The sequence below is a fragment of the Fistularia commersonii genome, chromosome 27, assembly GCF_037954325.1.
Source record: "Fistularia commersonii isolate RoL2024-O1a breed Wild chromosome 27, RoL_Fcom_v1.0, whole genome shotgun sequence".
Classification (NCBI taxonomy): domain Eukaryota; kingdom Metazoa; phylum Chordata; class Actinopteri; order Syngnathiformes; family Fistulariidae; genus Fistularia; species Fistularia commersonii.
Window position 1 is genome coordinate 4,654,766 of NC_141310.1, and position 26,814 is coordinate 4,681,579.

At 43.0% G+C, this 26,814-nt stretch overlaps 1 long non-coding RNA gene across 1 annotated transcript in view; it reads left to right on the forward strand.

The window, feature by feature from the left end:
* Positions 1-2,025: 2,025 nt before the first annotated feature.
* LOC147217857 (uncharacterized) overlaps positions 2,026-26,814 on the forward strand; it is a 33,725-nt gene continuing 8,936 nt past the window's right edge. Inside the window, exons 1-2 of the long non-coding RNA XR_015108854.1 lie at positions 2,026-2,097; positions 25,125-25,243. This is a non-coding gene — a long non-coding RNA (uncharacterized LOC147217857). The remainder of the gene's footprint in view (positions 2,098-25,124; positions 25,244-26,814) is intronic.

Sequence of the window (26,814 nt, forward strand, 5' to 3'; positions counted from 1 at the left end):
CACGAGGTTGATATGTGATAGCTCCTATGGAACACTCGGGTGCTGACAGGAAGATAACACAACACGTCAGATAAATCAAACCTAATCTCTCTTGATGATGGTTCTGATATTCAGTTCAAACTGTGAAGAGAAGAGAAACTGTAAACAGGCTTAGCTTCCAGTTCTTTAAGACTTCAATACAGATTTGTCGTATTTTTACACGCAAAAAGAAGGAAAAATGCAATTACAACTGTCCTGATTTTGCAAGAACAGACGCTGATACTCCTTAGAAATATGTACAATCCTGCTAAATTGCACTCGGTGGCTGCACTCCTGAACAAAGCCTATCACTGCTGCCTTAAAAGGAAGGAAACGTCCTGCAGAGACGGAGACACGGACGGGACAAGCTCTTTGCCGTCCTCCCCTCTCTGCACAGTCGTGTTCTCTCGGCTCTCAATCCCACCTCTGCATCTGGCCGAACTTCTCCATCTCTGGAAGTAACGCTGTGTTCAAAATCAACACAAATTCAGAATAATATTTTGTCACCCAACTTCTACAATTTGTTCTCGTCCCTCGGAAAGAGAAAACATGGACACGGACACGCAAATGTGTTATGATAAAAGAAAGATTCAACACGAAGGCAAAATGTTTAGAAAAAAAGAAAATTTGGGTTTTGATTTTTTCAATTGGAAAAGAGGTTACTTTTAACAATGAAATCCTGCAGTGACGAACCAGAGAAGTCCAGGTGAGAGTGCCAGAGTGCAGCTATGCACTCAGGTGAGGGCTTCAAATTGACCCACTTGGTAAAAAATTACAGAATTTAAAGGAAATAGTGAAATCTCTGGGAGTCTAAAGCTCAAATTAGCGGTTGGAATGAAAAGACAGGAGACGGATACCGGAGGGCAGCTGAGATGAATGATGAATCAGATGAAGAGCATGAACAGACCAGAGCGCCAGACAGGAGAGAGGACCCGTATGAGAGAACCAGAAAAGAAAGGTAAAAACAGTGATGTAATTCATTATTCCCCCTGTCTGCAAATCCATGAGATTGGTCATTGACAGATCTGGTAAAAGAATGTTGTTTCCTTGCAATTCTACAAGTAGACATGCATGGCCCAGGTATTTGTTATTGCCATCAAAAAAGAAACTCAACAACAAAAACGGCATTCAGTGCCCCGCACGAACTCTTCAGTGCCCGGCTGACTGTTTATCCTTTCACCCCTCTGCCTTGTTGCATATTTGGCTGCAGCAGCAGCTGTGTGAGGAGAAGCAGCTCCAGAACACCACAGCTCACTATCTGCTCAGTACCAAAGGGGAAACACAGTCCGTCAGTGACGAGATGGTGAACATAGTGGCCCATTTAGGAAGTGGAGCGCTGAGTGACATCTCTCTTGGTTGTAGCGGAAGAAAGAGCGAGACAAAACCTGAAACACGGCTTCGTCTTTGTCACTCGGCAACAAATGGAGCATCTGATCTAAAGGTGTTGGATATTGCAGTGTTGTAGTTACATGTTGTTTTCAAAAGTCAGCTTGTCCAGGTTGAAAAGCATCCGTCGTCCGCACATCTCCAAACACACGTCAAACCCGATGTTTCCCTTTTCACCAGAGACCGCGTAAAGCAGACAAATCGGGCAACGTGACTGAGAGCGGCCCCAAACCATATAAAAAAAAATATAAAATATAAAATTCTTCTTGAGTTCGAAAAAAAAAGGCACATTCGAAGGCATGAAACATTAGACTCAATAACCAGAAAGTTCTTCTGTCATGGAGATGATGTGTAAAATGAATGTTGGATTTGCAGGAGCGGCAGGCAGGATCTTGTGTCGCTTTAGCAGCGAAGTTGGCAAGTGCGACCCCTGACATCATCTCTCCCGCTGGAAAAATTAAGGTGGGTCGAAGGCTCGCTCTCTCTCTTTTCACGACACGAAAAATTTCAGGGGGTGATGACAGCCACTCACGCAGAATATAAATAAAAACATATTCATGAAAGAGCGGAAACTGACAAGTGTTATGATTGAAGGCCACTGACATCATGAAGGACTGCCTGGGTGCAGAACCAGGAGGCCCAGAGTCAAAGAAGCGCCGGATGCCAAGACAGTCAGCTCATGCACGACAACCGGTAAGGAAGAAACCCCGAATATTCAGCTCTCTGAAAATCACACATCTCCATTTGCTTGCTTTTTATCTTACCTTGTGATTGTTTATCAGATGTTGTAAACATTGAGCATTTGGAGCTGTGACATGAATTAACTCAACGATGACTGTAATTAAGAAGAAAAAGAAAGTAAAACGAGCACACGCAGTGGTGAAAATTTAAACAAGTCCAATAGAAACGTGGGAGCATACCAACATGTCAGGATGATGGTTTGTCCTTTCTGGGGCTTTGTAGAGGCAACATGGCCAAGCCGGAGGAGTAGGTCATGAAAACACAGTGATTCTTCAGCTGGATTTAGACTGTTACATAATATTTGTGTGCAACTTGACATGAAAACAATGTCGGATCCTACATGACTCTATGCGGTCTGTCTCCCAATAGAGAATTTCTTTTCCTTATTGCACTTGAGTTTCCACCTCAACTCCTCCAGTTTGAAATCATCCACTCAGCCGTACTTGTTAAAATGCAGAGCTTTATTCCAGCACCTTTTAACTTCCGCTGCCATCTGCTGTTTTTGGATTTAATTGTGGCAAACGTTAGCTGCGGGGAATAGTTCGTATGGGGCCGCTGCAGTTTCATGAACCAAGCCTTAGCGTCAGGTGAAATACACAAATGGAACACAGGGTTAAGAATATCACATTGAATTCCTGCCAAAAAGAGCCATCTAAATTCTTCCCAGCTTCCCCAGTAACTTATCTCTGAGTGCAACGGGTTAAAGGCCTGCTTGCACCTCCTCCCTGCTCGGCCCAGTGTAACCCCCAGACTCCATGTATAAGGCTTCAAATGCCCTCTGTACCGCAGGGTAATTGAGTGGTGGACAGATAAGGAAACTGGCTCGGCAGAACTGCTGGTATGAGTGGAGGGGGGAATGGGGCCGGGGCGTGGGGGTGGGCCGGGGGGTCCCGAGAGCATCAGGGTCATTTGGCTGATCTCTCTGGATTGGCAAAGGAATGTTAGAAGCAACACGCACAAAAACGAAGAAACATTTATAGGGCTGCTTTCCATAAAAAAAAAAAAAGGTTGATGAGGAAGGAAGGAATCACCTAGCATCTGGAATTTTTTAAAACGTTTAAACCAACAGGAGGATATAATGACATCCCTGAACACAAAAAGGAGTAAGCGGTGAAAATACAAATAAGAATCAACAAGTTTTTATATTCCTCACCTTGAATTTGATCAACAGAGTGTCCGTAAGATGCTAAAAGGAAACTCCCAGGAGATATGAACTTCTTATATATGCTGAAGATACACTTAATAGCAAATCTAAGGCTGCGTCATTTCTGATGCTGCATGGGGTTCAAAAAACTGAGAGTATTTTTCAAGTTAAAGGAAGCACAAGATGAACATGCTCTTAACGGCATCCGATTCAAGGATCACCGAGCATTACACGGTGGAGCGATCACCGGCGGCGTCAACCTCCTGCCTGGGCTGGAGTGTCATTTTCACAGCTGAGCTCTGGTGTCAGAAACGTCCAGCTGCTCACTCCATTAGCTGTCATCACTTCCACGAGACCGTCACTGCCAATTAATTACTATTCAAGAACTTCAGCGCCGCATTTTTATGTGTACTATTCCTGGGGACGTACATCAGTAGTGCTCAAGGTCATGACGTCACCTCAGAGAAGGTTATTTTTATCCCCTTGCACAAGTTCTTGTTGCCCGGCAAAGTGCTGACTAATAGCTTAATGCAGCTGGGAAACTTTTAAAAGCTGAAAAGTATGTCAGGGAATTTACTCCAGTCTGCTTTTGGGTCTTCAGTGAGAGCAGGGAGAGGAACACAGACAGAGAATTCAAGCCCACAAGAAAAAGGATTAACGGCGAAAGGTGACCATTGTCCAAAATGATCATTGTTTGATTTGTTGATTATGTGTTTCGTCTCTCAAGTGTTTTAATGACAGACGCCGCTCACTGAAAGATGCTTATGGATATCATTTAACATCTTGGAATGATCAGAAATATCCCCACTATTGTCAACAGAGTCGAAGAAAATCATGAAAAGGCCCCTAAAAAGATATAATATTTTGGTAATAACAAATCCCCTTTTTCTTATAAAATACATTGTCTATTTTAATAAACAGTGGGTGAATAACGAAGAGAAAATCCAAAAATCAGAAACCATGACAGTCGAAACAAAACCCGAAGAAAAAGGAAAGGCAGCAAGGACAGGCTCAGGATGACCATTAGAGCGGCTTGACATAAAAGTCAGTGACAAATGATTTAAAGATCAGTGTGGGCTGAGCAACAAATGGTCTGAAAAGGGAGCATGATGCAGCAAAAAAATCTCCATCGCCTAAAAACTCAACAAATAAATACAGTGTCTTTGGCGAGGTCAAGCAGCGGGGGGGTCGGCTACTGTCAGCCCAGAACCCCTGGTCTAGATGGAGGTTTTAGCTTGAACAAAACAAGCGGGATGATCAACAGGCTGTAATTTGAGACTGGAGTGACTCAGAGGAACCAGAAAAAAAAAAAAACCAACTAAAAATAGAATGAAATAACGTGGTAGAAACAGGACAATGAAGTTTTACTTAATTGAAATCGGACAGATTAAAAACACATTATGAGAGGGAGGATGACTCAGAAGTACTCTTCTCTGCTCCCCTTCGACCTAATTTCTGAGTTGTTGATCACGTCTATGATATTTTTGAGCGATTTAAAGATTGAAGGAAAATTGATGTCCGCTGTCCAATATCAGGAGTAAAATTCCACTGTGAGTGAGGTAAATATGTAGATGCAGAAAGCGCAGATAGATAATGTAATTAGTTTGAGGTGTAATCAGGAATATGCTACTCTGGCGTCAGAGAGTGAGATTAGGAGGAGGGGTAATGAACCCAAGGGTCCTGTGCTCGCCAACTAATGGCCCAGTTTTATCATCCTACGACTTCCTGTAGTCTCCTCTCCTGGGAAGGCCTGCTGGAAGCCCTCTGATAAAAACCCTGGCTAATGTTCACATGCTCCTGGGAACGAGGCAGGAACAGAAATGCAGAAACTGTTCTTTAGGAGGGGAGAAAGTGACAGAAACCTCCGAACGCGAGACTTAGTTCGAGGTGGGGCGACAGCGGTGACAACTCTGTCTCCGAGATGTTTGTCGCATCTGGTCAGCTGTCAGAGTGAGGGAAGGGGCCTGAATTATAAGAATGGCCAGATGAGGGGAGGGAAGCTTGTTATTTTGGTGTTTTTGGCCCCAGATGACAGTGAGTCCAGTCAGAGGATAGGCATGCCGGATGCCAGGCATAAAAAAGCATGGGAGCAAGCGCTAGGAAGAGGAGCAAGGAAGATCCCAGGGTGCTGTGCTGGCTTTCTCCTATGTGGAGGAACAGAGACGTTGGCAAAACATGTTCATTTAGACATTTTGAACATGTTTTTCTCGACTTTTGGGAGCTATTCAACAGATATGATGAATGAAATGTGTCCATGTCAAACTAGGAGAGGTTAAAAACAGGACAGATTAGAGGGAAAGCAGAAGATCTGAGAGATGAACCGATATGCATTTCTGCTTTTGAGTTTGTGTTCTTGTGATTGCAATTTAGTGAGGACTGACAAAGGGAGTACATTTTGGTCTGTTATCACTCTCAGAGACACCTGTTCCGTGTGTTTGTGTGTGTGTGTGTGTGTGTGTGTGTGTGTGTGTGTGTGTGTGTGTGTGTGTGTGTGTGTGTGTGTGTGTGTGTGTGTGTGTGTGTGTGTGTGTGTGTGTGTGTGTGTGTGTGTGTGTGTGTGTGTGTGTGTGTGTGTGTGTGTATACTCATGTGGCGGTGTGCCTGAGAAATTGAAATGTCTCTGTTAAAAAGGATCGGTCCTTAAGCAGATCCTCAGTTTGGGGGTTTGTGTTTGTGTTTGTGGTTTTCTCATATTTCTAGCATTGCATGTGTGACTTAAATTGATGCCGGTTGATTTTAAAAATACTTTTTTTGCAGACTTTTGTGGATTATTTTGTCCGGGTGCCTTGCACGCCTCATGGATGAGCTTCTCTTTAAGAGATGAAGCTGAATGAACGCCCTCACACTGTTCGTTCTTGAAAGTATGTAAACAAATATACATTACAAGGTTTGTGACACCAAACTCAAAGATCCTGAAACTCACTGGCAGTGCTCTTTAGGCTTTCTTTCCTTTCCAGCACCAATGTTGCATTCATAATGAGACAAATCAACCAGAATGCATTTTGGGAAAGAGAAATTATTTTGACTGTCACTTATTTGTTTTGGATCTAGATAGGATATGTGATAGGGCATTAGCTCTGTTGGAAAAAATGAATTTCTAATTTCATCTGAGGGGGGGCTATTTTAGAAGAGGAGAGGCTGATCTTGTGATTGCTGGCAAAGGAAAAGTGGGCTTTTAACAATATCGTCTGGTAGCGGCTGATGCACAATGTTGAATGAATTCCATTAGAGGCTAAATTACCTTTAATAATAAAACAACAGGCAATTACTGGAGTGCCATTAGCAGAGTACGGAGGTGTTTTGCTCGTGCGTGTGGCACAGGCTAAACATATGGTTCGGCTCACAGCGAGGCCACCGTTATAAAGCTAACATTGTCATGACTGATGTATGGCGGCGAGGTAGTGAGCACTGAAAGATCCATTTGTCTTCTCAATTAAAGCTGCGAGGGGGAAGAGAGGAACGGGATATGGGGTGCGGGGAGGCGAGGGGGGGTACCCCTTGTGCGGTCCGCACTTAGGAACATGTGGCGGGGGGCAAATCGGGCCGATGTATGTGTTTGCGAGGGAGAAAGATTGAACAAGTGTGTGAGACAGTTGGATGCAGGCCAGCTCAGCCTGGGAGTTGTTTTGGCAGCCCTTTTCACCTAAATGCCCCTACCCTCCCACTCTACTCCTTCTTTCATATCTTTTCCTCGCCGTATTCCCCACCCCTCTCCGTTTTGCCATGTAGTCAGGAATCTCTTCCCTGGGGCAGAGGCCACTTTAATGTGGGAAGCCTGGCAAAGGCAATCAGAGACCCAGACTCTTCTACGCCATACAAGCTCACACACACACACACACACAGACGCGCACACACGCACACACGCGCGCTTAGACATAGACACACGCTGAGTGGGCTCTTATCTCACTTGACGACATGGCATGTATGTTCTCTATTTCCCTCCGTGATCTAACACTGTCTCACCATCAAGTACTACAACATAGATAAGCCCCAACAAGGGAAAAGGGGAAGACTGGAGCTATTATTTCAAAGCTTAAAACTCCACAAACCAGTATCTTTCCATTAGGGTAAAGTTTTCTACAACTGGTTGAATAATTATACTATCTACAAAGACATTCTTTGATGCTTGTCAGCTCATCCGGTCCATACATGCAGTTTTTCATGTTATTTTATCTTGGAAATTAAGTGAAGCACAGAACCACTTAGGAAGTTCTGTTTGTAGCTGTGAGAATGTATTAATTGGGGTAACTGATGAATCACTCGCTGCGGTTAGTTGTGTGACCTGAGAGCTTGATGTGTTCACCCCCAGATGTTCAGCGCCTATATTTAAAAAAAAAACGAAATGTATTCAGTCTCAGAGTCATTTTGGTTCACAGTTCCACCTATAATGTTGAATTCGATGTGACCGGCAACTCAAGTCACTGCATCGTGATTGACAGCAACTTGTTTACACGATGGGTAAAGCAGAAGGGTAAATTTCATTTTTTCTCACAATGGGACACATGTGACATTACTGACATGGGCCAGCCATCAGACTTTTTAGCATGACATGGTTGATTGCTGCCCACAGGGGGCCACAAGCATAAGAAAACATTCACCCAAACTGAGTCTCTGTCCGTCTGTCATTCAGAGCCTGAGGTGGTCTGGACTAAATAACCACCGAGACTAAACAACTCTTTGCAAGATCTCATTTGTTCAGCTAAGTAATATATAAATTATCGCCAAAGCCTTAAGAAAAAACAAGTTTACAAATAACGGCAAACCACTGCCAGAGATGTTCAGCGTGAACTTCAAACATAAATATGCATAAAATGCACAACATGTTGTAAGACATGCTCTTGATATCAGTGGAATAACATATGGGCATTATTTTAATGTGGTCAATCTTTGATCAGTGCTAAATTTTACAGTGTGACTCATACTTATTTCAAATCATTTTTTCTTTTTTTCTAATTTTCTCTGGAATCCATCCTATTGTGAACTTTCCAAATTCACTTCCTTCTTGTAGATGGTTCCACTGATTTCTTCTTCACACACGCCTTTTATCCCAGGGGGCCTCAGAGCTCCCGACGCACTGGGATGCTGAGTCACCTTTTCTTTTTTTTTTAACTTTTAGACCGAACTTTTACATCAGTTTGGACTCTGTGTGTTTTTTGAGTCCGCTGGTAGAGCTTATGTTACTGAAGTAAAGTAAATTTAACTTTGACGTTCAATAAATAATGCAGGATTTAGCAATGCGTGCTTACATGGAGCTTTACGTGCCTGATATTCTTATTCAGTTTACATTGGCTGAATTCAGTGCTTTGTAGTAATTCTGGCACCTGTATTTTTACTGAGGGAATGTCTGTTGGCTTCCTTTTTAAACTGCTAAAGTTCACAACCATTTAAACGAGGAGGAGTCTTCATGACCATTTTAATGTTTTGCAGCATATTGTAAATTTTAGATTAAATTTCATTCGACAGTTTGCCTTTGCTATAATAGTGCACTTCCTTTTATCATTTATATTCCCATTTGTATGTCCAGTCAATACCGTGTTTTGTGCTGCACAGCTCAGTTTCACTGAGAGATGGGATGGAGGGATGCAGACTGTGACCGTTGCTCGCAGGACGCCAGAAAAATAAACCCTGCAAATCCTCATCACCAATGTGCGGCTCACTCATTGATCACGCAATGCAGAATAAAGGGGGGCAAAAGTCGGGCCGGCTCATTTATAAGAGCGTTGAGTAAACAAGTCAGAGGGCCGATGTTTGTGCAAATAACTGGTGTTTATCATTTTTAATAATATATAGACATTGGAAATAAACAATGGGAAATTCAAGCATAAGCAAAACAAAAAAATCTGCTGACATGCCACCAGCAGTCTGTGACTTTCTCTCGTTGTTAGCTAGAGGAACAGCCTTTTACTTTATTAACCACTGGAATTAACCATCAGCCTAGATAGGGTGGAAAAAAACGCATCTATTTCACAGCAACCCTATGTTGCTGGCATCAACATAGGGTTTCTGTACTGTCTTATACAAAGCAGAATAGAATGTAAATTGCAATTGACTGTCTTCCACATCCTTACAGTCCAAGGAAACCCGATTAAATCAGACCTGCGTCCATGATCCCTACTTGGCAGATAATCTGCCCTTATGGATAGCTGCGGAAGGTATTTAGGAATATGTATAGAATTATACACTAAGTGTATCATTAAAAAGAATAAAAAGAATAGCTTTCATATCACAGCTGCATTTAAAATAAATGCAAAATTGAAAGCGATGCCTGATACAGCTGTATTTCCAGGCCGCGTACATCCGCAGAAACCCACTGGCTGCGCTAACGCTACATAGAAACCCTAATAAAGGCACTATTGTTCGTAAGCGTACTATTCCTTCCAACAGCTCCTAATTGGCCATCGCCTGATCCCGCCTCGGCGCTACACTGTTGGTGGTATGCAGTGAAACGGAATAGCACTTCTAAGGGGCACAGGGGAAGTGCACTATATGCTCGGTGTGTGATACTTTTTAATTCAAGGTCTCATCCAATTCCCTGTTGCCGTTTGTGCTGGAACATCTGGAGCAGGCGTTAGCCTTCTGTCTGTGCTCCATGACTTGCTGGCAGCCTTAAGAGTACCGACCTGAACACAACTCATTGGTTGTCTGAAAGGCCGCATCCAAGTTGAAGAAGAAATACCTTTATTGTCACATTCGCTTATACGTGGAGCACTAGATCAGCAAAATTTGACCACTGCATTTAACCCATCATGGGTGAACCATGAGAAGAAGGCGCCGGGGGAGCAGTTAGGGGTTCAGTGTCTTGCTCAACAACACCTCAACCGGCTGGGTGGAGTGCAGGAATGGAACCAAGAATGTTCGGTTGCAAGGACGACTGCTCTAAAGCCCCGAGCCACGTTGTTAGTCGTGTAATTAATACCTGTAAAGTCAGAAACCTCATTCAGCCTTTTTTTTCATCCCGATCAGCCGCCACAAAAGCAGGCTGATATATACAGCTGATAGATAAGGGTGGAGGGTGTCCAAGAGGCTTTCCTGTTAACGAATAAGCGAAGGCATGACTACACAAGAGGGAACACCGTGCGGCTTTATATCTAACCTCCTTAAACAAGACTCTGGCCGCATTTCCCTTTGTATTTATTGTGAAAATGTATAATAACTTAAGCAAGTGGTTTATGGCGGAAATGGTTTGAGCGTGGTCCTCTTGTGTGAAACTGAATCCTCTCCTGCATTATGGAAATGTGAGGCTCAGAGCGAGTGCAAAGCAAACTGAGGCGGCTCTAATAGTGTGGTGCGCTCTAATGAAATCAGCAACCCAAGGCCTCATGAATGAGATCCATCCACGGCTTTTTCGTTTCCCCGACATCCTCACCCAGGCCGTCTTGTCAATTGGGCGTTCCAGTGCTGGTTTTAAGCAGAAAAGGCCGCTAAAAAGGATGGGAGGCTATCTCGGCATCAGCAACGTTGCGGTATTCCAGAGGAACTGCGTTTTCCGCCCCAGCTTTAGATTGAGAACAGCACGGGAAGCGATGTAGAATGAAGTGAATCAAAGGCTACTGTATTTATATATCAAACACACAGACGGGGCTGGAGTCAAAGACAATGCCAAGAATTGTAATGTGAAGTTTGCATGGATCGTTTGATTAGAAACAGGACAGAATAACAAAAAAAGGATTGTCTAATGGTTATATGTTTGTCTCTGTTTTCTCCTCCGTCTTGCCACACTGGAAACTCTTAAAATGCAGCTGTGTTTCAAGAAAAAAAAAAGATGTTATCCCTTTAATGATATGGTATTAACAAACTGTATCGGCCCAAGCTAATTTTCAAATCGCAGACGGAACCCACAGATATTAAACTGTTACTTCAGAATCGGTTGTGGAAATTAGACAGAAGGCAAAACAGCACAGCGCTGTTTTTAAACACAAGTTAAAAAGCCACCTGCGTAACTTGCCAAACCTTCGTTTAAGGTGATCGTTTGATTTATCGACATCTGAAACACGCCGACAAGGAGTCGGATCATTTCAAGAGAGGAGAATTGGTGATGTAAAAGACACCCACAGAGCCATGCAGACGAAGAAACCCTTAGGAAGTTCTGGGTTAATTAGATTTGTCCTACAACGCAGTGCAGCCCTTTCCACTTCAAATATTTAGGGATCACACGTCAGGAAAACAGACATTTGAGACCTCTCTGAGAGCTGACTAACATGAATTCTCCTCATACTGTGCCGCTCCCCCAACTGCCTGCACACACACACACACACACACAAATACACACACACACACATACCCCCGAGTCAGACACACAACACAAACAGAAGGCTAGAATTAAAGTACTTGAGCACTCAACCACATAAGCACCGATCCACTCTGTATCTAAGGAGAGGAGAGGAATTTCGGTGAATTAAAATTAAATGGTTGTGATTCATAATTAATAATACTCTTGAGGGCCTTCATGGGGCTCCAGTTTGGAAACTGAAATTGGATCTGTTGATCTAGATAATTAAATGATGTACGGTACATTTTAGTAAATTCCGAATTATATCTTGACATCCTATATTTTTTCATATCCTCTTGTGCATGTCTGCAGTAAAACATGGTTATAAAATATAGATGGTGCTAAAATTGTTCTCCAGCCCAGGTCTTCAGTGATGTGCGTATGCGTGCGTGTGCATGTGCGCGCGTTCATAGCTGATTTGTGAATGGCAGTTCTGTATAAAAGCTCCGTGCCGAGTGCTCTGCTCCGTGATGGGTCACAGAGGAACCCTGATTCTCTTTGACCCCATCTGACACTTCAGGGACACTCTCTGGTTACTGTTTCCTCAGACTTCTGCCTTAACCCCAGCCAATACTAACACACGCATACACACACACACACACACACACACAAAATGAGAATACAGAAAAAACACAGAAACCGTACAAATAGAGACACAAAAGCGGGAAGGCAGAGAATGTGAGAGGAGAGAGACCAGTGGACTAGAGGAAAAATAAGGAGAGACAGATTTGCACTGAAAGCAGCCGTGCACATGTTTGCAGCTTGAGAACAGGCCTGTCCTACTATCTCTCTTTGTCCTTTACAGCTCTACAAGGCCTGGGAGACATTTTATAGTAGCAATCACTCAGATCCCCTTGGCTTTTATTCCATCTCTGGATTCCACGGGGTTGTATTCCATTACTGCGTCTATATATAGATGGAGGAAAAACTTGGACACTTGAGAAACACCAGCAATTAACAAATTCCTTTCTTGGAATTAAGACCACCACAAAATGCATAGAAAGCTTTCATTTCCTTCTAATGAAGTGGAATCTGAAGTGAGATCACACAGTGATGCCAATTCTTCCCTAAATGTATTGGATACAATCTTTTAAGAGACAAAGATGTTTCCAAATCTTGCTGACGCTGTTCTTGTAGGTTCTCTAAATGTTTGTCTCTGTTTAATATTGAGTGACATAACAGGTCTTTTGTACCACAGCGACATGTGATGAGGACGAGAGTGTTATGCTGCTATTTGATCTCCAGAGTGAATGTTGTTTCTGTCTGGGGGGGGTGGAAGCGGGGGGTGCTTTTCACTGAGCCTGCTGTGTCTGCTCAGGACCACACAGCCATGAAGCCTGGGACCCTGGGACCCCAAATCATTAGATATAAGGGGGCTGTAAGGCTGCCCTTCATGGACCCCGGCCCATCCCCGATTTCTGCCTCGGCAGGACTGTTTTAGCCCAATCATATGCTACCAGCTGACAGACAGATGCATCAATTATGAGCATTTAGTGCAACAGATATGTGAAAATATGTGAAAGGGCAACAGGCACACTAATGTGCCTCTTGAATGATGAACTGCTCATTGTATGTGTGTGTGTGTGTGTGTGTGTGAGCGAAAGAGAGTGAGAGGCTGACGGCAAGAGAGAGAAACATGAAGGCGGTTGGAGAGAAAAGTACAGATGATATACTCGTTTTTTTTTTTTTTTTTTTTTTTTTTTTTTTTTTGTTGTTTATGTTTTAACTTCCATGGATTTTTGCTCCATATTATGTTTGCCGTAGGTTATCCATGTGTGTCCACTCTATTCTCCTCAACTCTTCAATGAGACAGCGTTAAGAATGAGGACGTCATGTCACCGCTCACACGATTAATGAAATTAGGATGTTTGTTATTCGTTGATATCGAATTATAAGTCGGTTTCTGTTATTTTCTTTCTCATTCATGTGTCTGTTTTTAGCTCACAACCCACTGACCCTCAAAGTATGTGAACGCCATCTAGAGGGGTCTATTAGCAAACCTTTGCTCTTCTCAGCTGCAAACTCCCTGATATTTTGCATATGGCGGTGTGTGTGATCTGAACAAACAAGATGAATCAAAGGGGAACATCACATTAATGATAACAAATCACATTCTGATCACCAGAAATATCAGTGAACTGATATTGTTGTATAAGCAGCGCAGGAACAGAAAATCTGATTTTGACCGATTTAATTATCCCACAATGTATCACAAACCCTTGTGTGTTTGTGAATTTGTTCCCAGTAAATACAATCCAACCTCTAGTGTTGAGGTAATCAGTTTGGGACTTTTCACAGGTCAGGGCATTCTGCCAGTAAAGGAGTGCTGGATTGAACAAAGTTGCTTATTTGGAGCTTGGTTTTGAAGAGAAAACAGCAACATTTAAAGAAAAAAAAAATAGTCTCAGTCTATCTAGCCTTCCTGTGCTGTGGCTTTGCTGCCTTCGAAAGATTTCCTGGCCAGGTGGTCCTCCTTTTCCCGAAAAGGAACCCCGGGACAAGTTTTGGGATGCGCAGGCCAAAGGGAAGTGGTTTACGTGCGTGCTTCATTAAGGGCCAACTTGGGCTGCAGACGACTTCTTATATCGCATTAAACAATAGAAAGAATCTGAGCCAAAGACTTCCAGTGTTCAGTCAGCGATCAGCCACACACTGACTCATACTTTCAAAAAGGGCTGTACTATATTTATGTGGAGATATTAGTCAAGACTCCTTATTCACACTGTTGCATTATGATATGAAATTCAACCATGAGTACAATAAAACTGCATGAAATCCCCTCTGTGGTAAAAGGAAATGATTTACCCTGAGTTTTCACTTTTTCAGTTCAAATGATCTCAAAAGCCTGATTTAAACTAGTTATGAAGCTGACATGAAAACACCCGAAGACTGAGAGTTCATTGCCCAAACGGGATATCAGTCTCTTTCGTTTCTCACGATTTATTATTTCCGAGTTGTTTTAAATCAGATTTTTCTGTCAGCGCGTGTTTTGGTCCTCGTATCTTCTAAACCTGTGCACCGGGTGTGACCCCATCGTGTCACCCACCGGGCATTCAGACACACTTGTGGCAAAGCAGGAAGGACAAAGTCTGTGTTATTTTTCCCCTTTACCTGACAGCCATATTTCACAGCTCGGTGACCTTCACCGGCTCCTTACCACTGGATAAGGAGTGTCCGGCTCCCCCCGAAACTTGCTACTCCCATTTCTCAATACTGCAGGCCCCTCTGACTTCCCACAGCCCTGACCCGAGCTCACCATCACATTAAATCCTCAGTCTGTCTCACAACAGCATCATCTGCTTGGGCCTCATCCATTCAACTGTGACCCCGAATCCCTGCCACTTCTTCTCTACCTGACCCCGGCCTCCTGTCTAGACACTGAACCAGACCCATGTCCTTGTCAATCTTGACCCACTGACTCAAACTGTCTCCTCTGCTTACCTCAAAAGACCCTCTAGAACTGCCAAAGAGCTGATGTCAGCACCAGGCTTTCTTGTCGGCCACGGAGTTCAACGTCAGTTCAACGAGGGATCCCGACTGCTTTTTGAGTTTGCTGGCAGTAACAATCGCCTCATATCTCACTGTCGCACAAGCATCCCGGATATTCTATCAGATTCATATCTGATTTCTCAATCTCTTCCCCCTTTAACAGCCAGTAACATTTTTGCAAAGTGATTCGTCTGTCCCCCGTTCAAAGTTTATTGGGCATGCAGGGCTGTGGGCAAATGTGAAGAATGCCCGGGTGAGACGGATGCCAGATGAGGATGGATCACAGACCCATCTACCTGTCATTTGTTATCATAAATGCGGTATTAAATATGGAGATAAGCGATGAAAGAGGAGGGAGGCAGGGTGCTGGGGATTACCGAAACGCACAAGGGTGTGTGTCGTAAGCAGGCAGATGGTGCAGTCCAGCCCTGCTTCGCCTGATCCCCCTGACAGCTGCACTAGATCCTCAGTAGAGGTGAGCTTGGACTTGCTGCACAATTAAAAGTACAATGTGTTTTGTTTTTTTTTTAGTGGAAATGCTGACCATTTGTTCCGTGTTTCATCCCGTGTGTGTGTGTGTGTGTGTGTGTGTGTATGCATGCATGCATGGCAAGGTGATGAGAGGCAGACAGCATGATGACTGGTGGCAGCAGGGAGTAATTGTGATTGAGAGCATTACTTCACAGTCCAACCTCTGCATACACACACACACACACGCACACAAACACACACGCAAAGCCTCTCCCATGGGTCATTCTGACATTGGCGATAAAAAAAAGAGACTGATGGCCTGCAAGTGGTCTTGCAGGAAGAGGGAGAGAGAGAAAGTGTGTTTGAATGTGTTGATGTGGTATATGTTTATTGTTGTTTACTGCTTGTATGCTAATGTTTTACTTTGAATGTTTGTGTGTGTGATTGTGTGTGTGATTGTGTGTGAGAAAGAGAGAAAGAGAGAGAGAGAGAGAGAGAGAGAGAGAGAAAGAGAGAGAGAGAGAGAGAGAGAGAGAGAGACATGAGTTGAGTGTGATAAAATAAGTTTGTGTCATGTCAGTGTCTTTGTCAATGATGTTGCTTTAAAACTCCACCAAATGTTTCATCCATTTGTTTTGATATTTTTTTTGAAACCATAAATCCTGTCCTATTTTGTGATATTCAAATTATACTCTGATTGACACTGTTAACCATCTATTTGGTCTAAATCCTTGTAAATCATCAAAATAGAGTAACATGAAGCTGAACATATTCTGAAAGTAAAAATGATGAACTGTCAATACAGTAGGATCTCCACTTTATTGCCGCTATACTCTCCGGTGTGATATTTTATAAAGCAAACACGACTGGCTTAAAGCAAATCATTTTGACATTTACTTGTATGCCTGAATTATGATCTTTACTTTATATGATACGACTTCTCAGCCAATGTAGATGTGGTTTTTAGCCAGAAGGGAGCCTCCAACATGGAGGCAGACACATTCTCCAAACAGAACTTTACGATTTGGCAGCAGAGCAGTGGCGCACTCTTGAATCTCTTCCTGTTTGTGTTTACTCTCGCGTACCGCCGAGCTCTATAGGAATAACCCTTCGGATTACGTCTCCCTCTCGCCGGGTCATAATTGTCAATACCCTTCTCGAGTTCGGTCTTTATCGATGTCCTACGAGGGTCTTCGAGGATACCGAGCCTGTTCAGCTCTGTGCCAGTTTGTTGTTCCTCCTCGCTCTATGTTGCTCCGCCCTGACCTGCAGCATGCTTTTGCCCACAGGGGAACCCTGTCGATGGGGCGTGTGCTTGCGTGCGTAGGCCCCTGAGCCCCGGCCCCTGTGTGGTCTGGCTGTGCGAGTATGTGTGTGGTCTTCTCGGCCCCCTGCTCATCTGTCCGAGGCCTGCTAACGGCCTGCCCAATGACCACGGCTGTTTACTTTACTTCTGTCTGCACCAACTGAACTCTGATCGCCCGCTTCCTCCAGCTGGGCTGAATCAGGTCCCGGCTTTGGCTCTCAGCAGCCCATAGAGAGGCCCCAGAGTCTGGGACAAGATGGGACATCGGGTCCTGCCGGATTAGGACCCCTTCAGACCCACCCCCATGTCCTGGCTCTGCCTTCCTTTCGTCTCCTCTTTCCAAACGCTCGGTAACTGGTAGCCATACCCGGGCGTAGGGTTGCTGCGCGGCAAGGCTGTCTATAAGGCTGTCTGTAATTACGCTGTCAGAGGCCTGTCCTCATTGGCCGAGGTAATTGGTCTCTCTGTAACAGTCAGTATCAGAAACAGCCCTGTCTCTCTCATCAAGGGAAACCGACCGACTGGCAACCGAGACAGAAGCCGACAGACATTGAGCCCGAACATGGCCTTTTCCAAAGCGTAAATGGCTGAAGTTGGCATTGGTGAGGGTATAACTTTTCTCACAGTAGTGGAAAGAGTGAGCCTTTTATGACTGTAAAACATTTAGTTGTTTTCAGTGCACCATTATGAAGGTCATTGATGTGTGTGTGTGTGTGTGTAGCTCTGATGTGATGCTAATGATTACAGAGTTTCATGGGACAGAATAGCTTTGTATTTATTAATTTGCTTTTAACAGTGCAGGTCAAGGAGTTAAGCACCCAAATGTGGCACTACACACGGGGCATATTATCCTACATAAATCCACTGAGTAATGAGGCGGAGATGGCAGCCCCTCCTCTTCTCCTCTGCCCCTGCCTGGGGTAATTCCTCTTATTAAGGTCGAATTGGTGTTGAGTGTATGTGTGTGTTTGACTGGTTTAAGGGTTGGGATGGGGAGACGAGGGGAGACAAGGGAATCAGGGGGAGGCTGGTAGTGTTTAAGACCTGTGTTTGGTCAGGGAATCTAGGCGAGGCCCTCTGGGGTCACCCTCTGCCGCTTTACAAATTGAAGGCTGTGCCGGCAGGCGCCAGGGTAGCACAGAATGAGCGAGCTGATTGACCTGTGACCCCGGACCGGCCCGTGTGCAGGAGCCCCTATAACCTGGGAGAGGGGACTGCTGACCTCTGGGGGTCACATTCCTCTTCTTCCTCCACCAAAGCTGCAGGGGATTCCTGGGTCTCCCAGCACCCATCCTGCACAAATTAGATTTAATGCAGACCATTCCAAAAATAAACAACTGGTTTATGCTTGAAATTGTCCTTAAGACCATTATGTGGAATAAAATGATGTGCTGCCCAAGTGTGAAAGGAGATTTTTGAACACAAAAATTCGGTCATAATTTCCTTTTGAAATGAATTAGTTCACTGAAAGAGGCAAAAGGCCATCTATATTTGTTTATTTACGATCTGTCCTAATAGACAGGAGTTATTAAAAACTACTCCCAAAGATGACAACCTTTCCAAGCTTTGAAAGCCTCCACTGAATGAATTGGTTATTTGCATGGTTGCTCTGACGCACAACAGGGTGCTGTCAAGATCCAGAAGAAACTTCTGAATAGCCGTTTGGCATAAAATACTTACATGTAATGTAATAAGATTGTCTCCAATCATTGATTTCTTTCAATCTGTAATATGTAAAGTAGTAACTCTATTTCCTTTTGGACCAAAATCATTTTTGTAATGTGATGTTTCCTAACATTTCCTGACAGTTTGGATCCTGTAAAAACAGAGCGGTGCCTTCCACCACCTCTGCCTGCACACCCCGACTGACCCCAGCCTCTTTTTGCCAGCCCACTAAAACCACCTCTGGCTGCTGCTGCTTTCGTTGTCACCAGGCTGCTCGCCGGGCTCCATTATAAACAGCCTCGTGCATTTTTCTGCAGTCTCCGATCTTAACTCTTTGCTCACTGCTCTTAAATAGTAATTGCTTTGGGAAATATGATCGGTACGGTTTCAAGGAGAAGCTAATGCTATCGTGGTGCGAGATGGGTTGTTGGTTTCGGAAGAAATGGGGACAAGGTCAAGGGAAGAGTGAGAAATACACAGTGGGAAGGGCAGATAAAGGAATGAGAGAAACTAAAGCGGAGTTTGAGTTTGCGGCCATGCTTTTAGACTAAGGGAATGCTGTCACTCTCCATTAAGTACAGAAACCACTTCTGGTCTTAGTAAACCCTGTACAACAAATAAAATCTCAAGATGCTTTTGAATTTAAAAGAGCAACGCTTTCATCCCAAGCTTTTATGGTGAGCAACAGAGAAATGTAATAACTTCCACAAGAGAGCAGGATGACCAACCTCAGTTTGTGTTTTTAAACTGCTAAATGGTTACCAAGGTGATGCTCACTAATTCACCATGTTTTCAGCAAGTGTATTGACCTATAATGAAAAACAAATGCAGAATCTCAAGCCGGGCCTGACCAATACTGGATGTCTTGGAGACGATATTGATGGTTAGGAGTTAAAAAAAACAAATCTGTTAGCAATAAGGTGGCTGTTATTCTTTGAGTTCCTAAAACTGATGACTACCTAGTACCTGTAATACTAGGACCTGTGTGTGTGTGTGCGTGTGTGTGTGTGTGTGTGTGTATGCTTTTGTGTTTGCATGCATAGGCGTACATATGTATGTATCTAAATATCTACTGTATTAATGTATGTATGTGTGTCTATGTTTGTTTGTGTGCAAGCCTGTGTACATATGTGTGTGTGTGTGTGTGTGTGTGTGTGTGTGTGTGTGTGTGTGTGTGTGTGTGTGTGCTTGTGTGTGTGTGTGTGTGCTTGTGTGTGGGCAGCTGGGGCACAATGCTCCCGACGCCCAGGAGACAAAGAGGCCAAGGGGTGCTGAGAATTTCCTCCACAGGTCTCTGAGCATGTCCACATGCATGGTTAAGCCTCACCACTGGAAACATATCCTGCCCCATCACGTCACCCTCTGGCCAGAGCTCTCCTGGGCTGCAGCGTTTCCCATGGCTGACAGCGACAGAGACAGCGAGAGGTGTCAGAGCAGGACCCGCGCTTGGTATTCCTCGTGGTCGTACCCAAACTCTTCAGGTGACCCCTCAAACTGACCCCTTTTTGGACATGTCTGCTTTAGCTAGGCGACTGTTTTACTGTTGGATGTGCATCCATGTGGATGCCAAGTGTGGGTGAGTGCAGAGAAAAATCTCTTGCCAGCTAGTCTCCCATAAGACCTCCCTCCAAAAGGGCCGGCGACATATATAGAATAGCAGGAAGAGGGGACATCCGAGTGAGGCTGCAGGAATTTTGACATGGGAGGCTGGATGCTCATGTTCCCCCTCGGGTCCGAGAAGAGATAGAGAGTAGAGAATTTAAAAAGAAAAGGAAGAAGCGCCTACGGGGGAATTCTAATGAATGAGTCTAATAAACGCTCGGCTTTATTCAAAACATTGTGTGTTCCACACATGCTTTTTCGATTCGTTGCTCAATTCACAAGATATTCGACTGCTGTTAATGGTCACCCCGAGCTAAAAATAGTATATTTTATCCACCATAATATAGCATTCATTCCTGGGTGAAAGGCATTTAGTGTGAGCTTGTGTCGTGTTCAAAAACAACATTTAAAGCGTGCCTGAAGATAATAAAATATTCCTCTTTTTGTCGTTTAGTAAGGTTCACTTGTGTTGTAACATGTGAAGTTTGGTCACAATTTGCTTCAGTTAAATGGGAATGCAAAAACAATGCAGATTTTCAGAAAAACCATTCACTCAGATTTGGATGTAAAAATAGTTTTCATTACTGGAAAAACGTTTGTGTTTTTAAAAGAGACAGTCAGCTGCTGTCAGCGATCAGGTGAAAAGAGTATTACACAGAAAAAGAAATAGAACTGAGAGGGGAGGCAAGGCAATTCTCCTGTTTCCGACTGCATTACAAAAAAAACAACAAAAAAAAACCAAAATAAAACTAAAATATAAGCCAAAATGACAAGATATAAAGGACTTTTTCATTGACAAGATCATACTGGCATTCAACATCTGGCAACTGGCAGCATCTGACATTCAGCATCACCTGGAACGGACTCAATAGACTTCTGTTCGTGCTGATTCATATGGACCGGGTTTCAGTAAATAGAAAAATGTTTGTGATTGTTTTTTGCACATCATCTTCTGGCAAACCTGTGATAAAGCTGGGATTTGCTGGGATTTCAACTTCAGCAGACCTTGCCCTTTAAAAATTGTCAGCATAAAATCTTAGGTTTTGACAGATGCATTTTGTCATTTTTTGTTTAGCAGAGAGATTCTATCTATTCTCTGAATTTCTGGCACTATACTATTTTAACAGAAATGGGCGAATCAGTGTCACCCGGCAATGTGCCTCTCATACTGCTTTCAAGGTTTTTCCAGTGAAATGTAAGAATTCTCAATTAATGCTGTTTATATTCATCGCTTTTTTTTTTTGGTTTAGCTGTCATACTTGCATGTAGGTATATAGGAATTAAAAGCATCTATTAATTGGTGAATGAAAGTGAAAGCAATTACATTGCTTATTCAAAAAATAATAATTTTAATTATCTTTTGATGCATCGCATTTGTTTGTTAAAGACAAACATGTGTTTTATCTGTAATATTAAATGTCTGGTGAAATACTACTCATGCTAAACAGAGAAACAGCGCTTATTGGACCCCTGTATTGACAAATGCATCATTTAAGGCACAAATTGTACAGTATTTGCCGTGTACATAATTCTCTGAATTCAATTTCAAACCAAGCTATGGCAACAGCCTGCAGTACATTTTCCTTTGGTGCACATGTTCTGGCACTCTCTCAGTACGGGTAGGGTCCATGGTTGTCAGGTCCAGATGTGCCAGTGCACCTCTGGTCATGTAGACTAAACCTGTGGCAGGAGGAGCTCAAAAATCGCACTGACACAGCCCTCTTCAGCAGGACTGTCACCCACATGTGTACTCTCCAGCAACATGTGTGCACATGGTTTTAATTTTCATTTGCTTAAAAAAAAACTTGTCATTAACGTGTCTCTTACATCACCCACAGTATACACCTATATATGCACCACCAGCTGTTAATGTATTTTGTCCTTCAGACATTACGGTCATCCAAATAATATACAGTAGATTAGATAATTTACCAGATGTATATTTGTTTATTGCACTTTTCTGGAACTAATCCCTTGTTCAGACACCTTGTCTTTCAGCTGCAGCACTGCTGCTGTGCTGCCATTTCTTTAGATGTCGCCTTTGCTAATGATAGGGTTGTTTGTTTGTTTTTTTTGCAAAAAATAAAATCCAAAATGAAGCCACATTATTTCCAGAACATGATTCTGGATATATTAGAGACAAATAGTACGATTAAGATCTGGCGCAGTGGTTAGCGCCTCTGCCTCACACAAAAGATCCTGGTTCGATTCCGACAAGGGGACCTTTCTGTGTGGAGTTTGCATGTTCTCCCCGTGTATGCATGGGTTTCCTCCGGGTTCTCCGGTTTCCTCCCACAATCCAAAAAACATGCAGCAGGTTAATTGGAAAAAAAATTGGGAAAATTGCCCCAAATGAGCGAGAGAGTGGTTGTCTGTCTGTATATGTGGCACTGCGATTGACCGGCGACCAGTCCAGGGTGTACCCCGACGCTTGCCCGATGACAGCTTGGATAGGCTCCAGTATCCCTAACAACCCTAAGTACAGGATAATAGGCAGACGATGGATGGATGTTATATATTTTTTTCTTGTTTCTGCATTCAAGCTAAAGTCAATTTAATGTATGTGATGTTTCTATGGCTATAAGATGATTAAATTGGGTAAAGAAAAATGTATTTGAACCTGGGATATCTGTATATTCTACATTACATATCATTTCATGTGGTGGAAAAAAAAAAGAAAATGAACACACTTTGCAACTGAAATATTTCTTAAGTAGCATTACACACCAACTAATGGCACACAAAGGTTTGTCTTAGGTTTTTACCCATTTTAACTTATGGCGCTCCATACAGTATAATTCACTCCTGGTAGTTTTACCTTTATAAAATGCATATTTGCTTTCCAGATTTAGTTAACCGCTTGAGCAGAGAGAGCCAGTCTGTAAATCCTTTATTTTTGTAGATGAAATGTGCAATTATTTGTGTGTGTGTGTGAGAGTAATTCATATTTGTGCCGGAAAAACAACACACATCAGTAAACAAACCTGTCATGTCTGTACCACATACAAACTTGAGGTTTTTCACTCAAAGAAATCCTCGCACAGAGATTGGTGGCAAAGTCTGTACAATTCTGATAATGTCCTAGAATGCGAGGTATATTACTGTCGAGCCCACCGCTATCTGGACTTAAACATTTCCTTCCTTACTTAACAATTTGTTCCTATCACTAACTTCCTGCACAGTCCCTGCCTTCATGTCAACCAGCTCTAGCATAGTTACACGATATCATATCTCAATTATGACCCTGCAATTTAGATTATTATGCCTCACAAGAAAGTTGTGTTTCCAGAGGGACAGGCCACATTAAACTCGAGGTCAAAATTCTGAACTGCTGTGTGTTAAACGGGTAAGGCGCATCTCTGGTCAAAAAGAAGTGGAAAGTGACCTCCTTGCAGTTTCCAGTCAGCTCTTTGCCTCTGAGTCAGATGTGTGGATGGAGCAGAGAAGTCACTCCCAGTCAAAATACACATTCCCTGCTACTTTATTGTGTCCTCAACACCCACACAGCAGGGTTGGTAGGAGTCCATCCTGTTACCTCTCTTATTCTTCCATCATCCTTGCCATTGTATTATAACTTTGCAGCTTCTCCCTTTTCCCTGTTGGTTTTTGGATAATAATCGATCAAACAGGCGTTGTGTTTCTGACGTTAGTTTCCAGTCGGAGGGAGTCGCTGCACCGGAATCTGTTTGCACCGGTCGCCCTTTTACCACTCAACTTGCTGACTTGTATTTTTATTTTCAGGTTTCCTTTACAGGTAAAAAGGGGACCTTGATTGCGGTTTACCGTTTAATTTTGAAGCACGAAAGGAGAGGCTTAGCGAGAAAGAGACAGAGAACAAGAGAGAGAGTAAAGGTGCAACAGGCTGACATGCTCTACAAAACAGACATGGCAACAAACGTGCGGAAAAAATGTATTTGCTGGATAACCCTCCACCTTGTATCTCTTTGGTGCTTCTCTCCCTCATTGTTGAGTATTTGTACTTCATACCAGAGATATGGGGAGCAGGAGCGGAATGTACAGAGCTCTGGTTTCCGAGTCAAAGGCATTGCATTACTTCTAACTCAAATCACAAAGTTCACATATTGACTTGATTTCTGCAGAGGATGCTCTGATGGTCAAACACTCTCAGGGTTAATCAATATGTGGGTTGATGGGGTAATTTTGGGGCTCACAAGCTCGCAGGTCATCAAATATGTCAGTTTGCCAGTTCTGACAGCATGAATGAAATTAATATGTGAAACTAAATTCCTAGCTAATGCACTCACGTGTAGAACACGTAACATAAAAGACAACACTACATGTTAACTATACAAAAAGCCGCAATAGAGGGAAGACAAAACTGAAGAAAAATATACAAGCGCAGGAGCCCTGGATGGTCTGAACTGGAGACCCCGAGTAGGAGACGCTGAAGGACTTGACCAATTTGCTATTTAATTTACCTCGGGGAAAGAGGCAAGATTTCCCATTATCCGCCTTGATTTTTTCACTGCTGTCATGGAGCCTTTAGCTTAAACTTAAAACACTGCAACCAACAGATTGCACTCAGTGGGACATGTCCAGTGTGTAGTGGCTTTGGAGGTAAGCCTGTATAAAAGACATTTTCAGAATATATCATTAATGATGTAACAATGTTTCGGGCTGCATCTATCAGCCTCGATGAGACCTTGGATAAGAATGTTTGTTATTTTTCCCCGCCGTCGTGATAAATGCATCTGATTAAATGTTGTGATGAATCTAAATAGAATTAGATAGGGTAAATGCACCGGCACAGCAACTGGCCCTTTCAGAATGATAAAAACTATTTTGTTAATTATATCCTTATTAAGCCTTTTGCAGTTAAACCACCTACCACATAGATTTTGAGGAGAAACAATGCGTTGGCTGATCATTCCATTTAAAACATGTAATGCTTTGTGTAATCGCCCCAGCCTCATTCAGCTGGGATTAGTTTCAGTCTCCCCCATAACTCTGTTTGCAAGATAAGTAGTATAGATAATGATAAATGAATTAACCTGCTGCGGTTGTGTGTTTAGGTCAGCAGAGGAGAGCAGAGCGTCTGGAGAGAACCCACACCAGGCGTCAGGAGAAAATGCAAAGCCCACACAGCAAGGCCCCAACTGTCCGTCTCTCAGCCTGGACCTCGGACTGTGAAGTAAGAGAGCTAACTCCGCCACCGTTTTTTCTGATTATTGTTACTCTATTATTTCTGATCACAAAGTACCGCGACAATACTTTTGCTATTGATGCTGTATTGCGGTTTATATTTGCTGCACGGTTGCACGGTGCCACTGATATATTTCGTACCCTGTCCCAGATATGGGGACTGGTCGACGATACCGCAAAACTGGGAATGGATGAACCAACAATGCATTTCGAATGCAGGTTCTGAAAGACGACACAATTTTGATACACAAAGCCTGATGCCGACTGGAAGCGGGTCCAAGCTCGGGTCTGTTTGTGTCCCATTCTCTCTTTGATTGACACACTCTGGTTGAACTCCTCTATACAAGGTTGATGGCTCGCCAACACTATTTAATATTCATAGAGTTTTAGATAAATACCGTGATAGTAATTCTCATCTTTGCTGAGCAAATCAAAGGAACTGAAGTCCTGTCTTGAAGAAATACCAAATACAGAGCGAAGGTATTCAGCCATTAAAGCAAATAATAGCCAAAACGAGTAAATAGGTTGAAATATTTGAACATCATATGACACTAGACAATGTTATGAGGGGCTATGAGGGACAGTGCCTAAACGAAGCAAACTCATCCTTTTCTTACCTTAAACTATTTTAAGTTGTGATAATTACAACAAAAAAAAACAATAATATATAACTGTAGATGTTTTTTTAATTTCCATTTTGTAGTTGTAAAGTGACATTAAATTAGTTCTCTAGTCTACTGCTTCTCTTCCATTTTGGACGATGCCTTCGTGAGAAGTGAAGAAGAGGAGCCGGTAATCTGCTCCGGCTCAGACCTGTCATCTGACAGAGACACAGCTGGATTTACAGCATGCTAATGGGCTGGGAGTGAAGAGACTCCAGCTGGTTCCACCAGAGAAGTGAGACCACTACAGGACGTCCAATAAAATAAAGGTCGAGGGTTCAGCAAAGGTTTTTCAGTTAAAGGGCTCAAACAATCTCGTTCCAATAGCGAATATCTGCAAAATACTTTTACACCCAACATCTTCACCTCGTGTATAACCAGTAAAACAAAAAAAAAAACAAAAAAAACGAAGCAGTTAGCGAGGTAACTTCGAGTTCACTCTCGGATTTTCCCCATTACACTCTTCATCTTGACGTATCACCATGGTAACATATGCTCCGAGTTTAACCTGCAGCTGAGAGGCGGAGAGGTAGATCAGAACCCATAGGAACAAGAGTATGGAGCAATAATTCAAGCATAAAGTGTGTGAATGCGTGTGTATAATATTGTAATCATAGCTTTTCCAGTGTGTGTGTGTGTGTGTGTGTTTTTGGCTTTGTCAGATTTTTAGAAACATTCAAGATGAAACAAGTGCAAAAGTTTAAGAAATCACAGCATGTAGCACAAGAGCCAATCTGAAAGGAAGGCCAGCTGAGCGCTGGTTAATTTGTTGGCACTTCAGGAGCAGGTTTCACATGTTTGATCACATGATCCATTTATACATTCACCCATTTCCAGATGAAATTCATAACATTTTTCAGAATTGTATTGTAAATTGTGATATATTTATTCGTCTGGT